Consider the following 13072-nt stretch of genomic DNA (forward strand, 5'->3'; position numbering starts at 1 on the left):
TCTCTCCGTGTCTGCTTCCTGTTCCCTTCCTTTTCTCTCAGGCTCCTGTGAGCCCCCCACTGCCCCTGTCCATGGGGACTGCCGCTTGAATTTTCTTAGCTGACGATTTGGGGGTTTTTTGCTTTTTTCCTTTGTCTCTAAATGTCATGCACATATTGTTCCATCTTGATTTCTAGGTTCCAGGCTCTGACTTTTGGCTTTGGAAGGTAGGATGTGGGTTTCCTCTTTACTTCTTTTAGCCTAAGATCCGCCCCTGACCCAGCGCCCACTATATTTCCTTCCTCCTTTTGGTGCAGGGGCTGGTTGGTTTGGGCTGTTCCTCTGGTCAGTTCTGTGGAGCAGGACCTCCCTTTCCCTTCCGCTCCTCTTTTCCTTCAATCCAGATCTGCCCGTTGGTGGTCATGTATGTGCTTGTGAATTCATGACCATACCCTTGTATTCCAGGTGTCCCTTTGGTTGCTCGGGGCAGTGGGTGAATTGACCTTTCTTGAGCAAGCCTGGTCCCTGACCTTCTCCAGTCTGGACTTGATGCCCTCCATACCTGGGGCCTGTCCATCAGTGGCCATCACCTGTGCCCAGCCTCTCTCCTGGGATGGACCTCCTGCCTTCTCCCTTGAGTAGGAGAGCACATGAGAACGTAGGGTAGGAAATGTTCTGAGAACTTGAACCTGGGACACTGGGTTTTCTCTCCTCTAATTCCTCATTGCCACATTAGCTGAGCATCACGTTCAAGGTGGGAAATCTTCTTCCTTCAGAGCTGTGGGGCCTTGCTCCGCGGTGTCCCAGCCTCTAGGGTTGCAGTTGGAAGGTGTGAAGCCATTCTGGGCCGCCATCTGTGGTTTGCTTTGTTCCCCCTGGAAGCTTACAGGGTCCTCTCTGTCCCCAGTGCCCTGAGCCTTCAAGGGGACCTGCTTGGTGCTGGTCCCTTTTTGTCCCTTAAGTTGAACACTGAGTGAGACCTTTCCATCTGGAGGCTGCCCTTCAGTTCTGGGACATTTTCTTGGCTTATTCTGTCATGGTTTCCATCCCCTGATCTTCTCTGACCTTCTAGATCTCCTTCTGTCTGGACATCCTTCCTGGACCAATCTTCTGATTCTCTTATCTTTTCTATTTTTTATTCCTTTGGCTTTGCTTTCTGGGAGAGTTCATCAGTTTTACATTCTAGTTTTAATCTCTTGCGTTTTTAATTTGCAGAAGTTCTGTTCTTGAGAGAAGCCCCTTCTTCTGAGTGGCGGGCACTGTAGAGAGCGTGTCCCCGACTCTGCCACTCACTCGCCTGGAGGCTCCGGCGAGTTATTTAGCCTTTTTACTCTTGAGACACCTGCTTTGTGAAATGAGAGGCACAGTAGTACCAATGCCTGTCTCAAGAGCTGCTGTGACCGCGGGGGTTCCGGGAGTAGAGGGCACCGAGCCATGGCGGGTGCAGAGCCACGGCGGGCCAGGCTGGGTAAGGTGTGTGTTCCTCCGTCCACTCTGCGCAGCTGCATCTCTCCTTCTTTGGGGTTCTCACATTATGGATTCCTTTCTTCATTCTTGGTTGTCTTTTCATGTATTAGGGTTGGGGACTGAAAACTGAATGCTCCGCAGCACGTGGGGCGGGGCTTCCTTTCTGGAAGCTTCTCTCAGGTGCCCTTCCGGGTTGTCTCACGGGAACCCCTATGCACATGTCTTCTCTCCTGGGCTGGGCAAGCTCCCGTGGAAGGGTCCCACAGTGTCCTGTCTGAATGGTCAGGACCAGCCATCTGGGGGTGGGGATGGGGGTCTGGCAGCTGAAAGAAGGGAGAGGGCTTGGGGTGGGGGGACCCTCTGATCCCTTCTGGAGAGATCACTTAATCCACCTGGTTTCAGTGCAGTTCCCAGCCCCCCCCCCCCCCCCCCGCCCTTAGGGACTGAACCTCCAGCCCTGTGTGGTGGGGGAGGGGCTGTCACACCACTGGGAGGCCTGGGGGACGGGTTCTCTCCACCTGCTTTCTCGTTCTTTCCCTCATCGTATTGCCTCCTGTACCTCGACCCCATTCCCAGTGGTACGTGCGGCCACTGATTCTGAACCTTGGGGACTTGGGGATGTAGATTGGCTGGTGCGCCTCTTCTCATGGCCCCGTGGGTGTAGAGGTCCTGAGCTGGCTCAGTTTCCGCTGGTCTTTTTCCCAGCTCCAGAACTTGGTCCTTCCTCCCATAGTTGTCTCTTTTCTAAATGCACAACGTGGACCGCAAAGATCCTTCCTGCAGGCTTCAGTGGAGCTGGGGATGGACCGCACTGGGGAGCCCGGGCTGAGTGTCCTTCCCCCCCAGATCTCAGAAAGGCTGGGTAGGAAGCCGACATGACAGATGGGTGCCACTGTCACCCTGGCTTTGAAGACTCAAAGTTCCTGATGCCGTTGGCGTTTGGCCAGTTCGGGGCTGCTGCTGAGAACTGGGTACCAGAGGAGCTCGGGGCATTGCACAGGGGTCTGCTCACAGGTGGGGGCTCTTTTCTCAGCCACACACTTTGGTTCTCTTGTGGCTGTTGCTCTGGGGCCTGGGGCCCAGGTGGGGTACAGCTGCAGAAGCAGAGAGTCTTCCTCCAGCTCCTCCTCGGGCCTCAGGTCACCCCCGGGGGCTGGGAGCTCCTCCAGCATGCCAGGGGCCGGCTCTCCCTTGCTGCTCGGCGGAGTGGCGCCTGCAGGGAGAAGGGCTGAGCGCTGAAGGAGCGGCTGGTTTGGTTTCTGCGTAGCTCTCATTTGGACCCATCAGCTTTCAGAACCCTGCCCAGGCCCGAAGCCTCAGGCTGCCCAGGGGAGACTCACTGGTGCCAAGCTCTTCGAGTCCAGCTCTTATCAAGATGAAAGGCTAACCTGCCCGGTCATCAGATACTGCCAGGCTGACCTTACCTGATCGTCTGGATTTTTGAGTGGATCAGATTACCCGGAAGGGGCAGCCCGGTGGAAAGGGCCTTTGGAGAGTCCAGTAAAGAACAAATCCACAGGGGCCCCAGAACTGCCCAGCTGATGGCTCTTCATCCCTGATCAGCTCAGCACAGTTGGTCCCTAAGAACAAAACCCCAGAACAGTGCGGCAGAAGGGGCTGGAAGCCAGGCCTGGATTCGAGTTCAGCTCGTCCCTAGGCGGCTGCCGGATTGTAGCCAAATTAGGAATCCTGGTCGTGTGTTGATCTCTTCTGTCCCTAATGTGGCTTTAATAATAATAGACCCTCCAGCGTTATGTGGAGGGTCCAGTGAAGTCATGAACATCGGAAGTGCCCCATACAGTCAGGCCTTTTGACTCCGTGAACGGAATGCCAATCATGAGGCCATCGACACCTCCCCCCGCCGACTGCGCCTTGGGGTGGTCCCGGGCGTCTGAGAACTCCAGGGGCAGTCTGCTGGGGGAGGGGAAGGGCCGCCTCCTCTCCCGCACACTGTGGGCTACGACAGTCCCCTCGCTCAAAGGGCCCTTTGACACGAGGCTCCAGCTTGGAGGCTCTTGGAAAGTCAATGGTTGATGTAATATCTGCCCCGTGAATTGTGTCCATTGTCACCCAGCCCTCTCCTGTGGTGGGAAGAGTCCAAGAAAGTGACGTGACAACGTGTGACCCTTCCCATGACTCCATGGAAAGTGACTTCACGCATCAGGTGCAAACTCCCGTTTCCCCAGGATCGTCGGCCTCAAGTCAGCGCGGCCGGGTCCTGGCTCGCGAGTTGACTTCGTGCAGCGTCCACAACAAGCATCTCTTGGTGTTTTCTGATGGTTCCAGGCCTCCGCAAGGCACTGGGGAGGGAGGGGAGGAAAATGGGCCTTCTCTGCTCTGTGGCTGGGAGCAAGTCCCGTCCCCCCCCACACCAATCCCGTGGGGATATAGTGACAGCAGACTGACAGGGCCCCTGTGTCAGGTATGGAGGGAGGCCACCCAGAGCAGGTGGGGCTCCGTGGAAGTGGAAAGAGTGGATGGAAGTAGGGCGGGAGGGGGAGGGGAGTGTGGAGCCTTCTGTGCGGAGGGAGCAGCTGGCACGGAGGCTGGGGGTGGCAGGAGCGAGGCCCCTGGACGAGGCCCCTGGACGAGGCCCCTGGACGTGGCCTCTGGATGTGGCCCCTGGGCGTGGCCTCTGGATGTGGCCCCTGGACGTGGCCTCTGGATGTGGCCCCTGGACGTGGCCCCTGGACGAGGCCCCTGGACGTGGCCCCTGGGCTGTATTCAAGGGGGTGGCCCCTCTGGAGCACCCACTGTGTGGAGCCCCGTGTCCTTTCTGGGGAAGACTGTCACATCCTGGGAGCTGCAGCAGAAGCACTGGACTGGGACCAAAGACTCTATGATCTGCTTCTTTTCAAATGGGCTGAGCGTGGAAGAGTTCTGGCCACTGAGAGCACGCGGCTCAGCCCTGCGGCCAGCCCTCCCAGCTGGGGGGGCTTCCCTGTGCCCAGCTGTGTGCTTAGGGGTACAGCAGGGCACCACGGTTGTGCTCCCTGTCCCCATGTCCTTGCCCTGTCCCAGTCCAGGCAGATCTGCCCGCCAAGGGAGAGGCTGCTCCATTTGGGCCTCGTTTTTCTAGGTTGGGGATGATTAAAACAGTCAACGAGGTAGTGAAGCCGACTCAGTGGCAGTTTCTTGATCACCCGGGTCAGCACTGTGTCCCTCGGGTGGAACACCTGCTGTGTGCCAAGAATCCCGTCGGGTATTTCATATTTAATTCTCACAGTCACTGAGTGGGGGGGGGGGACTCTTCTCCGTCTTTCGAATGGAGAACCGAGGCACCAACAGGTCAAGTAAGAGGTCCATGGTGTCACGGCTCGTTAGTGGCAGGGTCAGGATTTGACTGTGGGTCTTTGCAGAAACCCGTGTTCTTCCCCCCGCACCACAGCTGTCTTCCGTAGATGCTGAGTTTGAGTCCTTGCATGACAAGCTCTGGTTCTGGCTTTCCTCAGTCTCCCCTCCGGACCTCACCTTCCCTGTGCAGGTGGACTGACCTGCATCCTCCATTATGTCCATCACCATCGTGGTGTGGACCGGTGCAGACTGAGCCTCGCTCTGAGGGTAGAGATACGTGGAATTTAAAGACTTCATGTAAAGGACGGTGCGGGATGTCAGTTGTGTTTCAGTGTTACTCACACGTTGAAATAGTGCTGTGGATAGAGTAGGGTAAGTAGAACAGATCACTGAAATCAACTTCACCTGTTCCTTTTGACTTCGGATAACATGGCTACTAGAAAGTGTGCCCACGTGGCTCACACTGGTCCCCAGGGCTCAGGTAGCCTGCACCGTCACCACCAGTGCTGAGAGGGGGGTTCCTTATGTAACGCAGAGTGGCGTTGGTGCAGCCCGTACTGTCCCCCGGTTACTTTGGATCGTCCTGGATTGCTGATGACACTAATTCAGTGTCAGTGCAGTGTGACTAGTTGTCACACAGTGCTGTTTAGGAAACGATGACAAAGTCGGCACGTGGTCAGTGCAGATGCAGCTTCCCCCTGGAAGTTTCTAGAATGTGGAGGTGCAGGTGGAATTCTAAGGACCTCTTCATGCTCAAATCCTTTCACGGCAGGGCTCGCACCCCTCTTCTTCCTCAGCTGCACCGTGGGTTGGGCCCTGAATTCCCTCCTGGTGCTCCAGCATCACCACCGTCCTGGGCCACGCACGTCACCTTTCTGGGCCTCAGATGCCCGCGAAGATGCTTGACGCTGGGGCCAGCGTCTGGATGTTACCTTCCCCCCAGGCTGTAAAGATCAGAGGGTGTGCTGAGCCCCTGTACCTAGCAGGAGCTGTCCGCATGTCACCCCCTTCTCAGCCTTCTCTGGCCAAGGTTTGTCACTGTTTGTCACCGTCATGACACGTAGCAATTGCCGTTGGCATTGTCCCTGCTGTGATGTTACTTCTTTAGGCAAGTTCATTGGGGACAAGGCACTGCAGAGTCAAATGAGCCACTCCCGCGGTCCTGCCCTGTCCTACCAAGTCTGTCCTGACGGGGAGACAGGGTGTGGGCCGAGGAAGACGTGGGTGGAAGCCTGGGTCTAGCTCCCAGGCAGCTGCAGGGAAATCAGGGGCCTCTGTGCAGATGGGATAAGGGCTCTGGAGTCTGGCCATCTGCTGGGACCACAGGGGGCTCGGGCCTAGCAGCCCTAGGGGTAAAGAGGGGTGGCTGAGGGTGCCGGTGGGGGGGTGGGCATGCTGGCTGGTGATGAGGGGACCCTTCACAGACAGAAGGCAAAGGTGAGAGGGAGGGACAGACATCGCTGCCCTTAGAGGCTGTTCTCTCCTAGAGCGGAGCCCTCACTTGACCAGTTACTTGAAGAAGCCAAGCCTGGACTCAGGCTGGTCCCCTGGTCCCTGGGTCCCCAGTTCCCCAGGGCTTGCTTGCTGCCCAGGACCTCTGAAGACCAGTCCTCCTACCCAAGCACTTTTGTGGCGCACTTGGCTGGGTGCGGGGGAGGGACCCCAAGGGGACTGTCAATCATCTGTGGCAATTACTGCCTTTGTTTTATGTGGTTGTAAAAGTCTCACCACCACCTTTTAAAAAGGCCCCTCCCTGAGCTGCTGTTGCCCTGCACTGCCCTCCGGTCCTTCCAGGAGGGGCCTGTTGTGCACTGACACTGTACTCAGCCGTGTGCTGTCCTCTCGGTGCCTTCTCGTGCACTGGTATAGCAGTGAGATTCTGGTCACTTCGCTGTCACACTGCAGTGTCTTGTCCGGCTCCCACAGGACCTGGCCTCGGCCACCTGTTTCGGCCTGTCCTGGAGCTGCTGCCGGAGTGCCCACTGAACATCCCCTCCCCGTGGGAGACCCGAGGCTGCCTTCCCAGTAGAGCCACCTGGGTGACCCTGGCCCCAGCAGCCATCCAGCCTTTAGGGTGGCACCTGAACCTGAAAACCCGCCTCAGGCCAGGCCCCGGGGGCTCTGAGCCACACTCGGGTGGATCCTAAACCCCGGCCTGTGGCCGCCCTTTTTGGAGATCGGGGTTCTGGTCCCTCAAACTCCCTTTGCTTGGGAGTGTGGCCGGAGAATCGTGAGCGGCAAGCAGGCCCCGCGGGAGCCGTGGGAACCCGAGTAAAGGTAAATCAGAGCAGTGGCCATTGTGGGCTCCTCTGAGCCCCCCCTGCAGCTGGCTCAGGTCACGCTGTGATCTTGTGGCTGCCTGGGGTGCACAGGAGTCCCAGCGTGGCCCAGCTGGGGGAAGCCGCGGGTCAGCTTCCTCAGGACGGGGACCCCCGGGCAAGCTGCAGCTGTGTCGAGGACAGAGGAGGAAGGGAGGTGGCTGGCAAAGGTGAGCTCTGGAGGCGCCGGGGCCCTGAACACAGCCGCGTGTGCGAAGGTGCATCTGAGTCTCTGGGGAGGCCTGGTCCTCGCGGGTGTCTGTCCCCACAGAGACGGTGGCTCCGTAAGTCTGAGTTGGGCCTGAGACCCCCACGTCTCACAGGTCCCCAGGGGAGCCTCAGGCTCCTGCTGGACCCCACGGAGGAGGAGGCTCTGAAGGGCATCAAGGGTGCGGCCACCTGTCCCTCTGCAGAACCGAGGAGGGCCAGGCACTGTGTGAAGGGCCCTGTCCGCGGTTCAAGGCCCTTGGGGGAGGGCGCGTTTCTTGACTCCCCCATTTTCCTTGGAGAAACCAAGACTGAAAGAATGATTCCCATCAAGTTCTGGAAGCGTCCCCTCTGGACCAGCTGAGCTGTCCCTCTGGGAGCCCCCCTGGGCCCAGCTGCGGGCTCCTGGTGGCAGCTGTGGATGAGATCAGCACCCGCTCTGCACCCCCAGTCTGTGTGTGTCTGACTCAGGGACCCTGGGCTTCGGCCTCTGTCCTGGGGAAGAATGGACGCAGGGCCTGGGAGGCCATGGGGAGAAGCTGCCCAGGCCACCAGCTCTGTCCTCTGGTCTCCCTGGCAGAAGAGGTGGGCAGGAGCTCAGGATGAGGTGACCACATCTGGGCAGCTGGACCAGGCAGCCTCCTGGGACTTTGCACAAGGGACTTTAATGCTAGAAAGGGGGGGTTGCTCGGCCTCCCTCAGAGTTGGGGTGTGGATTGACCAGTGCCCGCCATGTGTGTGGCCCGCACCTGACAGAGCCCGCCAGGATCTGTGCCCCCTGGCCGCAGTCTGTCGAGGTGTGAGGCACAGAGCAGCCTCCAGCCCAGGCCTCAGCTGGACAGGTTTGTGGTGGGGGCTGGGAGCTGGGGCGAGAAGAGTCTCCCTCTCAGACCCCTGGCCTGCCTTTCCGTCCCCGCCCCGGGCAGCCTTCCTTGGTCATCCCACCCTGCTTCCAGCGTCCCTGCGAGGACTCTGGGCAGCCAAGTCCCCCCTCCACACCTGCTGGCTGTCTCTCCAGACAGGGTGCTGACGGGCAGGGCCTCCATCTGCTTCTGCCCTGAACACGCCTGCGACCGCACTGGTGTCCTGCAGAGAGGACACTGGGTACACACAGGGATGAATGAACAAGTGCTGGGACATCTGGAGGCCGCTTTCTGTGAGGCACCCACATAACGGAGCCTGGCGGTAACAGAAGCTCTTGTGACGCTTCGTTCCTAACGTGCCTTGGCATCGGCAGAGGCTCAGGATGTGCAGGTCAGCCACTCTGGCTGTGTGACCTGAGCCGGTGGACTGCACGTCTCTGGGCTCCCTTTCCTCTTCTGTAGAGTGGGGTGCGAGGTGACAGAGCTAGGGGTTTGCTCTCTCAGTTCAGCTGCTGTCCTTTGCAGATGCAGAGGCCTGGAAAGGTGTGCTTGCCTGTGGCAGGTCCCCTGCTTGACACCGGGGCCAGCGTCCAGGTCCCGGATTCCCTTGGCCCAGTGCAGCGCTGCCTTGTTCTTCATCCTCTGTGTGTTGGGGTCTCGGTGGGTCGGGTTCCTGTTGTGGAGGTCGCCATCTCTGCAGACTCACCCCTCCTTTCTGGGGCTCCAGGGCTGGGGGAGCCTGTTTCCTGGCGCCCACGTGGGACCCAGGGCTGCAGATGAGACAAGAGAGGCCGCTCCTTGTGGGTTCGTGACAAGTTCCCTGAGCTGCTCTGGAAATCCCTTCCTCGTAAAAACCACAGGAGACCCCGGAGCCCGCCGAGCTGACCTTGTAAAGGAGACTTTACAGGTTCTTGGAGCCTAGTAACGGGAGACCTAGGGGAGCCACAGGTGGGAGCCTGAGGCTGCAGCTGAGCCCAGAGGCTGCCTTGGGAGCACTCGGTGTGGCTTTCTCCACTGCCAAGAGACTGCGCCCTCTCAACTCTGCTCACAGGAAGGTGAGATTCTAGGGTGCCAGCCCTGGTGTCAGATGGACCTGAGGGACCTGGATCCAGCTCAATACGGTTTGACTAGGAGTTCCAAAAAACTCCAAACCACGGCATTGTAAACAGGGCAGTATTTCCATGCAGGCAGCCCAAAGCTCTGGGGCAGTTACCCTCACAAAATCTGCTCCTGTTATCTTGTTGTGCTGCTGTGCCCTGGTGTGGCTCTTGATCTCGTGGCCCAAGAGGGCTGCTAGAGCTCCAGGCATTTATTGCATTAGTGTTTCAGGCCACAGAATGGAGGAAGGGACCATGAAGAAGGGTCAAGGGGTTAATGCCAGCTCTCTGTTAGTAGGAGTTTCAAGAAACTGCCTCATGGCATTTCTACTTGTATCTCACTTTCCATAACTTCATTGCAACTGATTGTAAAGAAGGCTGGAAAATAGAATCTGGGGTGCCCACCTAAGAACAAGAGGTTCTGTGTCTCTGGAGAGAAGAGAAAATAGATATCTGGGTGGGAGAGGCGACCAGTAGTCTCCCTTCACCTCCCATTTTGCCCCCTGAGGCTGTTTGCCCCGTTTAGCTGGAAGGAGCCTGTAGCACACAGGGACAAGGGACTTGCCCAAGGGCTCATGGCCGGTTGGAGGAGGACCTCAGGCAGTGAGGGTCCTTCCCCGGGTGTCCCTGTTGGGAACGGCCAGGGGAGGTCACCGTGGCTCATCCTGCTGTCCATCTGCACGGTCGGTCTTCAGAGTGAGGACCTGCACCTGGGGCGAGGTGCAGCGAGTCCCCCGGAGACGTGAAGGTGGCCCCTCGTGCCAGCCTCCTGGCCTCCTGGCCTCCTTTGTGCTTCTCCCTCAGCGCCCCACCCCCCACCAGCCTGCATCTTGCCCTGACGTCAGGCCTGGCCAGCAGCTGGACACATCGGCCTGTGAAGTCCAGGGAACGTAGGGCCGTGTCCCTCACAGGCTACGGGGACCCCTCAGCACGTGGGCTGGGGCCTGCCCTGTGGACGAGTCCCTGTTCACATTGGGACATCAGGACTTCCCCACGGGGCCAGCGCAAGCCTGGTGCTACCTCTGGTCTACCCTGTGGTCTGCACGTCACACCCCCTCCCCGCCCCCGGCCGTGGATCCAGGTCCTCAGGGCAGAGGGGGCTGCGTCCCCTCGCTGCCAGCCTGTTGCCATCCCTCCTCGGCTCTGCCGTCCCCGCCCCTGGGAGAAGGGGAGCAGGGTCTGCTGCCTTCAGAAGCCCCTGGGCAGCCCTGGGTGCTGACGGCGGCTGGGCCGGCGGCTGGTGGACGGGGGCATCACTGAAGTGTGTTTTCAACAACAGCATGTTCAGCTTTTCCTAATGAGGAAAACAGTCCGACTTTGTTCAAATGGGCACCTAAGCCGGGCATGGCGGTGTTTGCCTGGTCCCAGCTCCTCAGGAGGCTGGGGGGGAAGACCGGGCCAGGAGTTCAGGGTCAGCCTGGCAACTGAGCGGGACCAGTCACCGAAAGAAGAATCAGGGAGTGACTTCCAGCTTCTCCTTGGCTCACAGCGACCTTCAGATGTCCTTTGGAGCCAGCCCCAAGTCCTCCGTCCCTCGTGGACACACTCACCCAAGCAGATTGTTCAGGTCTCGGTGGAGACGGAATTTATTCAGGGTGGGCATAACGTAGATCTCGGGGGGGAAAGCTGGCATCACGGGGGTCTGCTTTTGGACCTCCTTGTTGGAAGGCAGCCTGGTTCTTGGCTCCTGGGGAGGGCCTTGAGCTGGGCCCATGGGCGGGCCACCTTCCCCTCTGGGGGCCTCTTTCCTGACCCACACAATGACTGGGTGGGGCCTGTTCTGATCGACTGGTTGTGGCTGTCTCCAGAAGGATCCCCAGGCCGGCTCTGGCCTTGGTGGGCATGTGTGCCGAGTTTGATTAGCGATGTCTGCCGTGGCCCTGGCTGGGGGGATTCCCAGGAGTGAAGTGTTTGCTATTCGGAGGGCGGGATCGTGCTGAAGTCTCGCGGTCTGCACATCTGTGAGCTACTGTACCCAGGGTGGGCGGGGTGACTTGTGGAGTCCAGTTCAAAGTGAAGATGTGGACGTGAGAGTGGACAGCAGTGTCGTCTTCTCAGTGCTGTCTTATCCTCAGCATCCACCCCCGCACCCCAAGTCCAGCTGGTGGCTCGGCCACTGGCCCTCAGCCTGGGCTAGCTCCTCCCTCTGTCCAGTGGCCACTGACCATGAGCTGTCTCCCTCTCTGATGGGGCTTCTGCTCCAGGGCTCGGCCTCTGGCAGGTCCTGGAGGGGAGCTGGGCTTGCTGCTGTGTCCTGCCTGCAGGAGCGCTGGCCCTGGAGCAGGCTCCTCAGACCTGCTGCCCCCAGGGACGGGGTCCAGGTGGGAGCCCTGCAGGGCCTGGCTGCTCTGACGGTCCCCCTCCTGCCTTCCCTCCCTGCAGCACTTCATTATGGAGCACCTACTGTGCGCCAGGGTGGGGCACCAACAAGGTCTGACACCACAGAGCGTCACCCCCTGGGGCAGGTGGCCTCAGACGAGCGCACAGATGATCAGAATCCAGGCGGCTTGGTGCTTGGAGGGGAATGAAGACAGCTGCAGGGACGGGTGCTGGGGTCCCAGGGACCTGTCCACAGGCTGTCCCCAGAGCCAAGGGGACTTGCAGGTGTGATGGAGCATCCTGACGTAGGGGGTGCGCTGAGGCCACCAGGTGCCTCCATGTGACCACAGGGACCCCCTGAGGGGGAGTTGGGGCGATGGAAGGTGAGGGGGACTTGGGCAGGTGTGACAGCGTTGAAGACGGAAGGGGAGGCCACCATGGCCCCTAGGAGCCGGAGGAAGGAAACAGGCCTCCCCTTAGGACCTTCCAAGAGGAACGGAGCCTGGTTTTAGCCCTGATGAGACTCATCTGGGCTTCCACCCCCAGAGCTGGAAGGTAGATTTATGATGTTTCAGGCCCCGGTGTTCGTGGTGACTTGTTCAGTAGCAGAGTATGTGGGAAGCTACGTGTGGTCAGGGGAGGCCTCTCTGAAGAGATGAGCAGTGAAACTCAGAGGCCAGGGAAAGATCCAGTGAGAGGGGCTCGGGGCAGAGGAAACAGCAGTGCAAAGGTCCTGAGGTGGGGGCTGAACTTGACTTGTTTGTGGGTGACTCTTCTGCCATTGGTTACTTTAGGTGACCTGATCCTGTGGTCAACACGAGAATGCTGACCTTTGCTCAGCAACTATTTACCTCCTTATGTTTGCCCACATCTCTTGTTTTGCCCTGACTGCTCTGACAGCCTGGAAGACTCCCGCACATCCAGAGATGCCAAGTCCAGGATCATTTCTCCTGGTGTCCTCTCCTGACACCACTCCTGGTGTCCCCTCCTGACACGGCTGCAGTGCAGACTCGTGGGTCCCCCATGCTGTGCTCAGCACTCACCGTGCTTATCCCCCTGAGCAGTGCTTCTCATACATCCGTGGCCTCTGCTGGGCTGCTCCTGGGTTACAGGTTGTCTCTGATCCTCCTCCCTCTTCACCCTGCACTTGCCGAGTGGACGGCAGCCTGGCCTCAGGGCTGTGGCGCTGGTCTCCTGCTCACCTCTCCGGCCACCTGCCTCCCGGGTTTGAGCTCCGTGAACATCGGGGTGGGAGCGCGAATCCCCCAGGGGCAACGCCCTCTGCCCTCTGATCAGGACCAGAGGACACTGAGCCCCTCACAGGGCTTTGCCAGCCGGGAGCCCTGCAGGAAGCTGAAGGGGTGACCCCAGGGGATGGAGGGCTGTCCCCAGGGGCCGGGCAGGAGGAGGCCCCCATTGTGTGCAGCACCAGGGGCTCCCTGCAGGGGGAGCGCTGAGCACCCCCCCACTTACAGAGCGGGACCTGGGGAGGGGGGGAGCGCGGCACTGGACAGCTGGGGGCCAGGGA

At 59.5% G+C, this 13072-nt stretch overlaps 1 protein-coding gene across 6 annotated transcripts in view; it reads left to right on the forward strand.

Moving 5' to 3' along the window:
* The window catches only part of Clmn (calmin), a 97805-nt gene that overhangs the window by 10531 nt on the left and 74202 nt on the right, over positions 1-13072 (forward strand). The window lies entirely within an intron of this gene.

The sequence above is a fragment of the Callospermophilus lateralis genome, chromosome 3 (assembly GCF_048772815.1).
Source record: "Callospermophilus lateralis isolate mCalLat2 chromosome 3, mCalLat2.hap1, whole genome shotgun sequence".
In the NCBI taxonomy this organism is placed as follows: domain Eukaryota; kingdom Metazoa; phylum Chordata; class Mammalia; order Rodentia; family Sciuridae; genus Callospermophilus; species Callospermophilus lateralis.